Source organism: Chiloscyllium plagiosum, chromosome 14 (assembly GCF_004010195.1).
Source record: "Chiloscyllium plagiosum isolate BGI_BamShark_2017 chromosome 14, ASM401019v2, whole genome shotgun sequence".
Taxonomy (NCBI): Eukaryota; Metazoa; Chordata; class Chondrichthyes; order Orectolobiformes; family Hemiscylliidae; genus Chiloscyllium; species Chiloscyllium plagiosum.
This window is the reverse complement of record NC_057723.1, coordinates 37,118,559-37,130,463: the sequence shown is the minus strand read 5'-3', so window position 1 is coordinate 37,130,463 and position 11,905 is coordinate 37,118,559. Positions and strand designations below refer to the sequence as shown.

Below are 11,905 nucleotides of genomic sequence, written 5' to 3'. Positions count from 1 at the left end.
AAAGAGTACAATGGATGGATGGGGGTGGGTGAAGGTAATAGGTCAGAGAGGAGGGTGGAGTGGATAGGTGGAAAAGAAGATAGGCCAGTAGGACAGGTCATGAGGTGCTGAGCTGGAAGTTTGGAACTGGGGTGAGGTGGGGGAAGGGGAAATGAGGAAACTGTTGAAGTCCACATTGACGCCCTGGGGTTGAAGTGTTCCAAGGAGGAAGATGAGGAGTTCTTCCTCCAGGCATCGGGTGGTGAGGGAGCGGCAGTGAAGGAGGCCCAGGACCTCCATGTCTTCGGCTGAGTGGGAGGGGGAGTTGAAATGTTGGGCCACAGGGTGATCTGGTTGATTGGTGTGGGTGTCCCAGAGATGTTCCCTAAAGCGCTTTGAGAGGAGGTGTCCAGTCTCCCCAATGTAGAGGAGATGGCATCGCGAGCAACGGATACAATAAATGACATTGGTGGATGTGCAGTAAAACTTTGATGGATGTGGAAGGGTCCTTTGGGGCCTTGGATGGAGGTGACGGAGGAGGTGTGGGTGCAGGTTTTGCAATTCCTGCGGTGGCAGGGGAAGGTGCCAGGACGGGAGGGTGGGTTGTTGGGGGGGGCGTGGACCTGACCAGGTGGTCATGGAACGAATGGTCTTTGCGGAAGGCGGAAAGGGGTGGGGAAGGAAATATACCCTGGTGGTGGGGTCCATTGCAAAACCTGCACCCACACCTCCTCCCTCACCTCCATCCAATGCCCCAAAGGAGCCTTCCACATCCATCAAAGTTTTACCTGCACATCCACCAATATCATTTATTATATCCGTTGCTCCCAATGCGGTCTCCTCTACATTGGGGAGACTGGATTCCTCCTCGCAGAGTGCTTTAGGGAACATCTCTGGAACAGCTGCACCAATCAACCACACTGCCCTGTGGCCCAACATTTCAACTCCCCCTCCCATTCTGCTGAGGACATGGAGGTCCTGGGCCTCCTTCACTGCCGCTCCCTCACCACCCGATGCCTGGAGGAAGAACGCCTCACCTTCCGCCTCGGAAAACGTCAGCCCGAGGGCATCAATGTGGTCTTCACCAGTTTCCTCAATTCCCCTTCCCCCACCTCACCCCAGTTCCAAACTTCCAACTCAGCTCTGTACCCATGACCTGTCCTACAGGCCTATCTTCTTATCCACTCCACCCTCCTCTCTGACCTATCACCTTCACCCACCCCCATCCACCCGTTGTACTCTTTGCTACCTTCCGCCACCCTCCTCCCTGACCTATCACCTTCATCCCCACCCTCACTCACCTATTGTACTTTATACTACTTTCTCCCCACTCGCACCCTCCTCTCATTTATCTTTCCATCCTTCAGGCACTCTGCCTGTCGTCCTGATGAAGGGCTTTTGCCCGAAACGTCGATTTTCCTGCTCCTCGATTGGTTCCTGAACTGCTGTGCTTTTCCAGCACCACTAATCCAGAATCTGGTTTCCAGCATCTGCAGTCATTGTTTTTACCTGGTCACAGGCCTCCAGTCTGAAAAACAACCCTCCACCTCCACCCTCTGACTTCTACCTTTGAGCCAGTTCTGTATCCAAATGGCTAGTTCTCCCTGTATTCCATGAGATCTAACCTAGCTAATCAGTTTCCCATGGGGAACCTTGTCGAACTCCTTACTGAAGTCCATGTAAATCACATCTACCACTCTGCCCTCATCAATCATCTTTGTTACTTCCTCAAAAAACTCAATCAAGTTTGTGAGACATGATTTCCCACACACAAAGCCATGTTGACTATCCCTAATCAGTCCTTGCCTTTCCAAATACATGTACATCCTGTCCCTCAGGATTCCCTCCAACAATTTGCCCACCACTGAGGTCAGGCTCACTGGTCTGTAGTTCCCTGGCTTGTCTTTACCGCCCTTCTTAAACAATGGCACAATGTTTGCCAACCTCCTGTCTTCTGGCACCTCACCTGTGACTATCTCAGCAAGAGGCCCAGCAATCACTTCTCTAACTTCCCACAGAGTTCGCGGGTACACCTGATCAGGTCCTGGGGATTTATCCACCTTTACCCGTTTCAAGACATCCAGCACTTCCTCCTCTGTAATATGGACATTTTGCAAGATGTCACCATCTAGTTCCTGACAGTCTATATCTTCCATATCCTTTTCCACAGTAAATACTGATGCAAAATACTCATTTACTATCTCCCCCATTTTCTGCGGCTCCATACAAAGGCTGCCTTGCTGATCTTTGAGGGGCCCTATTCTCTCCCTAGTTACCCTTTTGTCCTTAATGTATTTGTAAAAACCCTTTGGATTCTCCTTAATTCTATTTGCCAAAGCTATAAGATGTCCCCTTTTTGCCCTCCTGATTTCCCTCTTAAGTATACTCCTACTTCCTTTATACTCTTCTAAGGATTCACTCGATCTATCCTGTCAATACCTTACACATGCTTCCTTTTTCTTAACCACACCCTCAATTTCATTAGTCATCCAGCATTCCCTATTCCTACCAACCTTCCCTTTCACCCTAACAGGAATATACTTTCTCTGGATTTTCGTTATCTCATTTCTGAAGGCTTCCCATTTTCCACCCGTCCCTTTACCTGCGAACATCTGCCCCCAATCAGCTTTCAAAAGTTCTTGACTAATACCATCAAAATTGGCCTTTCTCCAATTTAGAACTTCAACTTTTAGATCTGGTCTATCCTTTTCCATCACTATTTTAAATCTAATAGAATTATGGTCACTGGCCCCAAAGTGCTCCCCTCCTGACACCTTAGTCACCTGCCCTGCCTTATTTCCCAAGATAGGTCAAGTTTTGCACCTTCCCTAGTAGGTACATCCACATACTGAATTAGAAAATTGTCTTGTATGCACTTAACAAATTCCTCTCCATCTAAACCTTTAACACTATGGCAGTTCCAGTCTATGTTTGAAAAGTTAAAATCCCCTACCATAACCACCCTATTATTCTTACAGATAGCTGAGATCTCCTTGCAAGTTTGTTTCTCAATTTCCCTCTGACTATTAGGGGGTCTATAATACAATCCCAATAAGGTGATCATCCCTTATTTCTCAGTTCCACCCAAATAACTTCACTGTATGTATTTCTGGGAATATCCTCCCTCAGCACAGCTGTAATGCTATCCTGATCAAAAATGCCACTCACCCTCCTCTCTTGCCTCCCTTTCTATCCTTCCTGTAGCATTTGTATCCTGTAACATTGAGCTGCCAGTCCTGCCCATCCCTGAGCCATGTTTCTGTAATTGCTATGATATCCCAGTCCCATGTTCCTAACCATGCTCTGAGTTCATCTGCCTTCCCTGTTAGGCCCCTTGCATTGAAATAAATGCAGTTTAATTTATTAGTCCTACCTTGTCCCTGCTTGCCCTGATTGTTTGACTCGCTTCTGTTCTCAACTGTACCAGTCTTAGAATGATATCTTTCCTCACTATCTCCCTGGGTCCCACCCCCCCACCTTACTAGTTTAAATCCTCCCGAGCAGCTCTTGCAAATTTCCCTGCCAATATGTTAGTCCCCTTCCAATTTAGGTGCAATCCGTCCTTCTTGTACAGGTCACTTCTACCCCAAAAGAGATTCCAATGATCCAAAAATGTGAATCCTTCCCCCATATGCCCGCTCCTCAGCTATGCATTCATCTGCTCTATTTCCTATTCCTGCCCTCACTAGCTCATAGCACCGGGAGTAATCCAGATATTACTACTTTCGAGGACCTCCTTTTTAAATTTCTGCCTAACTCTCTGTAATGTCCCTTCAGAATCTCAACCTTTTCCCTTCCAATGTCTTTGGGTATAGGCCAGACCAGGTAAGGATGGTATTTCGGTGAAAGTGAGGACTGCAGATGGGGGAGATCAGAGTCAAGATTAGAGTGGTGCTGGAAAAGCACAGCAGGTCAGGCAGCATCCGAGGAGCAGGAAAATCGACGTTGCAGGCAAGAGCCGTCATTCCTGATGAAGGGCTCTTGCCCAAAATGTTGATTCTCCTGCTCCTTGGATGCTGCCTGACCTGCTGTGCTTTTCCAGCACCACTCTAAGGATGACAGTTACCTTTCCTAAAGCATATGAATGAACAAGATGGGTTTTTCCAACAATCAGCAATGATTTCATGTTCATCATTAGACTCTTAGTTTCAGATTTTTATTGAATTCGAATTCTACCATCTGCTATGGGAGAATTTGAATCCAGATTCCCAAAACATTAACTGAGTCTCTGGATTAATAATCAGTAGCACATTCAAGGTTTCAGCCTTCAACAAAGATTACAACACTTCTAGACATTGACATTGGCTGCAACATGACCCAGCAACAATAAAAGAACAGTGATATATTTCCAAGGCAGGATGAAATGTGACTTGGCAGTGATCTTGGAGGTGCTCTTGTCCTTCTCGGTCATTGTAATTGGAAGTTTGGAAGGTACTTTTGCAGAAACCTTGGTAATCCTTGGAGTAAATGTACATTTTTCTGCCACTGTGCACTGATGATGGAGGGAGTGAATATTGAAGGAGATTGGATGGGGTGGGGGGAGCAATCAAATGATATGCTTTGTCCTGGATGGTGTTGAGCTTCTTGAATTTTATTGGAGATGTACTCATCCAGGCAATTGGAAAATTTTCCATCACATTCCTGGCTTATGCCTTGTAGATGGTGGATATACTTTGGAAAATGAAGAAGTAAGTTATTCATTGAAGAATGCCAGGTTTATGACTTCCCCTTGTAGCCACAGTATTTATACGGCTGATGCTGATCAAATTTTTGATGCCCATCATTTTAACCATCATAGGTTCAACAACAATAAAGAGAAATTATTGCCAAATTATGGATTTTTGGTGTATAGTATGTCCAAGAGCAACAATACCCTTATGTGGATGTTAACTATCAAGATAAGTTTATGTAGCAGTGCATTGTGCCTTTATTCTGCAAGTTGACAGTTGTTACTTTTAAATTACAGAAAAACAAGGGTTAAGAGAAAAATGGATTGATATCACCAACACAAATAATCACTGTGCTTGAAAACAAAAATATTAGAAGGCACTTCCTGTAGTGGCACAATACTTTATCAAATGATTTAGTTAAGCTTCCATTAGTATTTAATAAGAGCAGGTAGATATGTGAATGAAAACACTGTGTAGTGCAGTTTTCAAAAGAAACAAATATTTTCGTTGTGCTAAGTAAATCATTTTGGAGCACATTATCAAATCACTAATGCAAGGCACTATTGTCATAAAGTAAGAAGCAAGGTGAGATCTTCCCAGAGGCTATTCTAGGATTTGAACCCAGAACATTACCTGGGTATCTGGATTAATAATCAATGCCATATTCAAGGTTTTTTTTCAAAGTTCATCATATCACACTAATGATAGACATTATACGCAAATTCAAGATTAGAGCAGTGCTGGAAAAGCAGTTTCCTGATGAAGGGCTTTTGCCCAAAATGTCAAATTTCCTGCTCCTCAGATGCTGCCTGACCTGCTGTGCTTTTCCAGCATCACACTAATCTTGACTCTAATCTCCAGCTTCTGCAGTCCTCACTTTCACCATTATATGCAAAGTGTTATGATAAATTTTGTTAATCATATTTTATTCTATAAGGGTCCTTTAGAAAGCATAACATTCTCTGGTAATTTCCAGTTCACTTTTCTCTAGATACATGGACCAGACATATTGCTAAAAGAATGTAGAATGACATATTGTTATATATTATAGTACATTTTTCAAATCTATAACAACACTCTATTTTTAAAAATATTTTTAAAAATCTGTTTCATTAAATTTGCTGAGTTCAGACTTGTTCAGTAATCAATGTGAAAGAGATTGAGTGAAGTTTTACCTGGCAGATCTCATGCAGCTTTTAGGATGCTGGGATTGAAATTAGCCAACATGACCTCCAAAGGTAGCAATCTCTAGTTTAGTCCTCATGCCATGTGCTACAGGGAATAGAAATAGGAAATACAGTAGATAATGCAAGACTGGAGAAACGATGTATACAATGTGGAAGAGATTGAGGGAACTTTATGTAGCAGACCCAGGTAGATTTTCATGATATAGGAAAGAAAAACAATCAAACAATCCAAAGAACTGTAGATGCTGGAAATGAGAAACAGAAACAGAAATTGCCTGGAAAACTCAGCAGGCCTGACAGCATCTGTGGAGAGAATGCAGATTTAACATTTTGAGCAAACTGGACCTCAAAGCTAGCAATCTCTGGATTATCCCCAATGAACTGTGTCATTGAGTTTAGAAGTAGGAGAATAACAAGATGGATGCTTAGTTGGTGCAGGAAGGAGGCCTTAAGATTCTGAGGACGTTTAAGGCTGTTCTGGGGGAGAGTGCACCTGAACAGAGACAAGACAAATATTTTTGTTGAGGTGAGTTACAGGGGCAGATAGTCTTGTGGGAATATGATGTCATGATAATGATATAAACATTCCTTAAGAAAGGATAGGACAACAAATATTCCTGGAGACCAAGTCATCAGGAAAGAAAAGAGTAGGAGTGGCAGGATTGATTAAGAAATGCATTACAGAGCTGGAGAGAAAAGACGTGATTGAAGCATCAAGGACAGAATTTATTTGCTTCCAGCTAAGGACCAATTGAAGTGCCATTCACTCAAGAACTAGTGGGAAAGATGTAGAGAAACTAATTTGCTGGGAGATTACAGGGAAGTGAAAGAGTTGTTGAGTTGTTAGAATTGGATCCTTTACTTAAAACATGCACTGGAATAAAAGTAGTGTAAGGGAGAAGAGTTCTGAAGTGCATTTGGAGAAATTTCCAGATTAGTATGTTTCCAGCTCAATGAGAAAGGTGGCATTGCTGAATCCCAGAAAAAGAGGCAGCCAAGTGGATCAAACATCAATGGGGAATGTGTATGGAGCATTGGTAGTATCATTACATTTATATTAGCGACAGGAAATAACCAGGAGCAATCCAGAGCAAAGCTAACTATTGGAGGGAGGGCTAATTTCAAAAGAGTGATAACAGAGTTGACACAGATAAATTAAAATCAAAGATCAACAAACAAAACTGTAAGAGAACAGTGGACACCTTTTTATAAAGGATACAGTTCAGATACATTCTCTAAGGGGGAAAGGGTGAGATAGATAATACCAGAAATGCCTGGATGAAAGAGATAAGGAGTAAGATGAGGCAGACAAAGGCTGTGAAGATGAAAAGAGAAAATACTGGAGGAATTCAGCAGGTTTGACAGCATTTGTGAAGAGAGAAAGAGTTAATGTTACTGTATTAATATCTGGCATCTCTCTCACCCATGAAAGATGTTAACAAAATCATGTGACTGGATTGTGTTCCACCAGCCATGGGTTTGAAGATAAGCAGGAGCAGGGATCTTAAAATCTGACAGACAGCTTGTCCATCACCTACCAGTCTGCCCTGACCTATCTCAAATTTTACAAGAGATGATGGAGGTATCACACAACCTGCCTTTTGAAGTACTTAAGTAGATATTAATTGGACTTGACCTACCATTGGTATTTTACCCATAGCAAAGTGGTCGGGGGGGGAGGTGGAGGTTGCCCGCACTATTCAGGATGTTCAGCAATTTTAGTTGTGCAGGCTGCTGTTAAGCAAAGAGTAGGGGACATCCTATGGTCGTCTCCTGTGTCCTTTGTAAGTAACTTCACCAGATCATAACCCCTTCAACACATCCCTATGGCCTCTTGAATCTAGACCCTAGTATCCAATCACCAGGACCATGACTCTGACTTACCTCGCCACATGGAGGTGGCACAGAGCTGCCAGCCTTCTGATTAGCTGACAGCTCTCTAATATGGAGCACCCTTCTAAGATAAGACTGGAATTATCCACTTAAAGCAAGTAATGCTGCTTCAAGCATTAGGAATATAGGTCAGTTAGTTCGCCACAACTTTTTTTAACCAGCAAGCGTGACCCAGGGAACCCTATAAAATTCAGCCCATAGTGAAAGTAGAATAATAATTGAGTAAAAAGCCAATAAAGAAGAAGTTAGAATGACTGTCTGTCTATACTTAAAGTTAATGAACCATCAGGATTGCATGAGACGCAGTTGAAGAAAATAAATGTACATGTTACAGAGGCTGCCATTTTTCAATCCGTCTCGGATACAGAAGTGGTGCTAATGGATTTTACACCCTTATTCAAAAGATGTAAGAATCACCACAGCAACAACAGGTCAGTCAATTTAATCTCAGGGGTCTGGAAACTTTTTATAATGTAAGAAATGATGACCCAGGACAAAACTACCAGTTACTGGTACAAATATAAGAGTAATTAAGCAGAGCCAGTATGGTTTTTGTGTAGGTTTAGGTGTTTGATGAGGTAACGGATACAGTTGATGTGGTGAACATGGCTTTCCAAAGGGGCTAATTTAAGTGCTAAATAACATAGTTGGCCAGAAAGTTAAAGCCAATGGGATAAGAAGAACGGAGATAGAATAATTTTTATGCAGTTGAAAAAGGTCACATACAGCAGTTGGTGCTGTTCCTTGCCCTTTTTTTTGAATTTGCTGAGAAGTGAAGATTATGTCTGTCATGCCTCTCACAAGGTGAAAAGTGCATTGTGAGTCTGGAAGGAGCTCCTTGCAACTAAGGTCATGGTTTATCAGGCAGCAATGATCTCCATACTCCTGTACAATTCACAGACTTGGACAACCTACAGTAAATACCTCACTGCACTGGAGAAGTCCCAGCAGCGATACCTATGCAAAATCCTCCAAATCAATGGTCTAATAGCACTGTCTTCTCCCAAACTAACTGCTCCTCATTCTGAACCAACACCACTGGATGGGGCATGTTGTTGGTATGCCTGATACTGGGCTAATGAAGCAACTGCTCTACTCAGAATTTGGTCAAGTCAGAGACTATCACAAGGACAGAGGATGTCCTCAAAAACATCCCTGAAGAAGTCAAACATTCCTTCAGATTAGTGGGAGATCCTGGTTTGTGAATAACCAAAATGGAAAAATCTTATTCAGGAAGGCACAAAGCTTGTTGAGAGATTTTATTGAGAATGTATAGAGGTCAAGTAGAGGTGTCAGAGGGAGCACACAAATCTCCAAACAATCTATTTATCCAACACTTCAAGAGCCTACTCACATGCGACAGAGTCTGCAGATTACACATTGAACATAATTATCCCCTATTTCACAACCCATCAAATCAGCGTGAAAACAAGCCTTCTTCAGTGCCAAGGGACTGTCTAATGAGGAGAAGATAATGTAGCAGGGATACAAACAGGGCTGAGTGCTAGAAAACAGAAAGCAGTGGTGAACAAAAATTAAAAAACAGAAAATGCTGAAAGAAAAGTCACAACGTGAAACATTTAGTCTCTTTCTCTCTCTCCATAGACTATCTGAGTATTTCCAGCATTGTCTGTTTTTATTTCAGATTCCCAGCATGCATGATAAAGAAGAAGAATTGATTTCCAGACTGGACAAAATCTGATGGTGAGGTTCTCTGCGTGTTGGAATTAGGACCGCTATGTACAGGGCACAATTTCAAAATTTTCAGTTAGTGCAAGTATTGTGAACTCTGAGAAGGTTAGAGATAACTTTCAAGAGGGCATAGGTGGGCAGTGGTAATGGAGGTGACATGACAGATGAAATCAAAGAAGCATCAGTGGTGTGCTTTAGTAGGAAGAATAACAGGAAACAGTATAGAATAAGCGATACAGTTTTTAAATGGAGGGAGGGCAAAGGAATTATATGTGCAGAAACTGTTGAAAGTGGTAAGGCAGGTTGCGAAAGCAGTTAATAACGCATATGGAAAGCAGTTATAATAATGCATATGAGTTTTACATAAAGTGTAATGGAGTAAAATAGCAAATAAGTTATGGTGAACCTGTGTAGGGAGAAAAAGCACTGGCTTGACCTCAACTGAAGTATTGTATCCAATTCTGGGCATTGCAGTTTAGGAAGCATGTGAAGTAATTAGTAGGTGCTGTAAAGATTTACAAGAATTATTCCAGGGATAAGAGATTTCAGTGGATTGACTGATGAAGCTGGAACTATTTTCCTTGATGAGAGAAGATTTGACGGAGGTGTTCAAAATCATAATGAGTTTGGATGGACTAGATTTAAAAAAATCAAACTGTTACTCTTGGTGTAAAGACCCAGAGCCAGAGGTCACCAATTTAAGATAATTGGCAAAAGAACCAGGTGTGACTTGAAGAAAAGCCTTTTTTTTAATGTGACGAGTAGTTAGGATCCTGAATGTACTTCCTGAGAGTGTGAAGGACAAATTTGTTCTCTTGCGGAGAGCTACCACAGAAATGAGAGGCTGACTGGCAGTAAACGCAGGTCTTTATTTTCTCTCTTTCAAAATAATGATCTTGTCTTTGCAGGTAGTAAGAACCACCAGAAAAAGTGGCTTCAACTCACAAAACCAATGACAGTGCCATCTCTAATGTTATCAGTGCCCAACAGCTTGCCAATGGAGGCACTCTACAGAAATGGCTGCCTGTAGTTTGAGTCGTGAGGGGAATACTGCTTGTCTTCTCACAGGTCAGCAAATCACTTTTGTTATCAGTGGTCCATATAAATCTTTGCAAGGTGGAATAACTTATTGATGCTTTCAGCAGGTTAACAAATTAAGGTGGGAAGATATTTTGAAAGGAGATAAATTCAATTTTAACATTATTTACCATTAATTCTGTCTCTGATATAGAAGAACTAATTTTTATCAGATTCTCCAACTGCCTTCTTGGAGAGAAAACCTATCTTAAATACCGAAACTATATTTTATTTTTGATATAATCATGAGCTATTTTTAAAATAATACAGGATTAGTTCCCAAGTAGTTTGGTCTGGTTTCCAAATTAAGGAAGTGATCATTTTTTCTTTACAGGACTTCCCTTTTATGTCAAATAAGGTGCAAAATTTACTAGGTCAACAGAGATGCTTTGACACTGAATAATCCCATGTTCACATCAAGTGTTGCTTGCATTTTGCTGCACCAGTTTTCAAAGTGTACAACTAAGCTAGCCTCTTAACATTACTTGGGAGAGGTCAAAACCAGAAGCCATAAATATCAGCTCATCACCAGTTAACTGTTTAGAGAGTTTAGAATAAACATCTTTACCAAAAGGAGTCATGACAATGGGGAACTCGCAAACCACAAGGTATGTTCCAGAGATGCCTATAAGGGGAAGCTGGATAAGCATATGAGAAGAAAAGCAACAGAAGCTGATGGGGGCTAGAATATAGGAACAGGAGTGGGCCATTCAGCCCACCATATCATGGCTGACCTTCTCCTCAATGCCAATTTCCTGAACTAACTGTATCTCCTTTAATGTCATTAGTCTAGAAAAATCTATTGATTTCTTGTTCAATCTGCTCAACGACTGAGCTTCTACAGCTCTCTGGAGGAGAAGTTCCAAAGGTTCATCACCCTCTGTGTGAAGGAATCCCTCCTCATCTAAGTTTTAAATGGTCTGCCCCTTATTTGTAGATGATATCACTGGTGCTGGAGTCACCAACCAGGAGAATATTCCTAACCATATCCTTCTTTACAGCCCTGTAAGATTTTTGTGAGTTTCAATGCACCTGTCTCATTCTTTGAAATTCTATAGAATATCGACCCTGTTGCCTCAATCCCTCCTCATAAATTAATCCAGCATTCCAGGAATAATCTGGTGTACCTTCATTGCACTAAATAAATGGCAAAACATTCTTCCTTAAATAAAGAGTCCAAAACTGTACACAATCCTCTAAGTGCAGTCTCAGCAAGGCTCTACACAACCACAGTGAGATATTTTACTCCTGTATTTAAATCCTCTTGAAATGAATGCCGACCATACTTTTTGCCTTTCTAATTTCTTGCCACCTCTGCATGCCTGCTTTTAGTGCCCCATTGACAAGGACACCAGATCCTTATGGACACTCACACTTCACAACGTCACTCCATTTAAGAAATATTCT

At 41.8% G+C, this 11,905-nt stretch overlaps 1 protein-coding gene across 5 annotated transcripts in view; it reads left to right on the top strand.

Annotated features, from left to right (window-relative positions):
- LOC122556640 (ras-GEF domain-containing family member 1C-like) overlaps positions 1 to 11,905 on the top strand; it is a 233,300-nt gene that overhangs the window by 166,075 nt on the left and 55,320 nt on the right. For 3 of the 5 annotated variants that reach the window (XM_043703593.1, XM_043703591.1, XM_043703589.1), the window contains exons 2-3: positions 9,375 to 9,433; positions 10,330 to 10,489. The gene's annotated coding sequence lies outside the window, so the exon portion shown is untranslated. The remainder of the gene's footprint in view (positions 1 to 9,374; positions 9,434 to 10,329; positions 10,490 to 11,905) is intronic. The other 2 variants (XM_043703592.1, XM_043703590.1) reach the window with 1 other exon arrangement.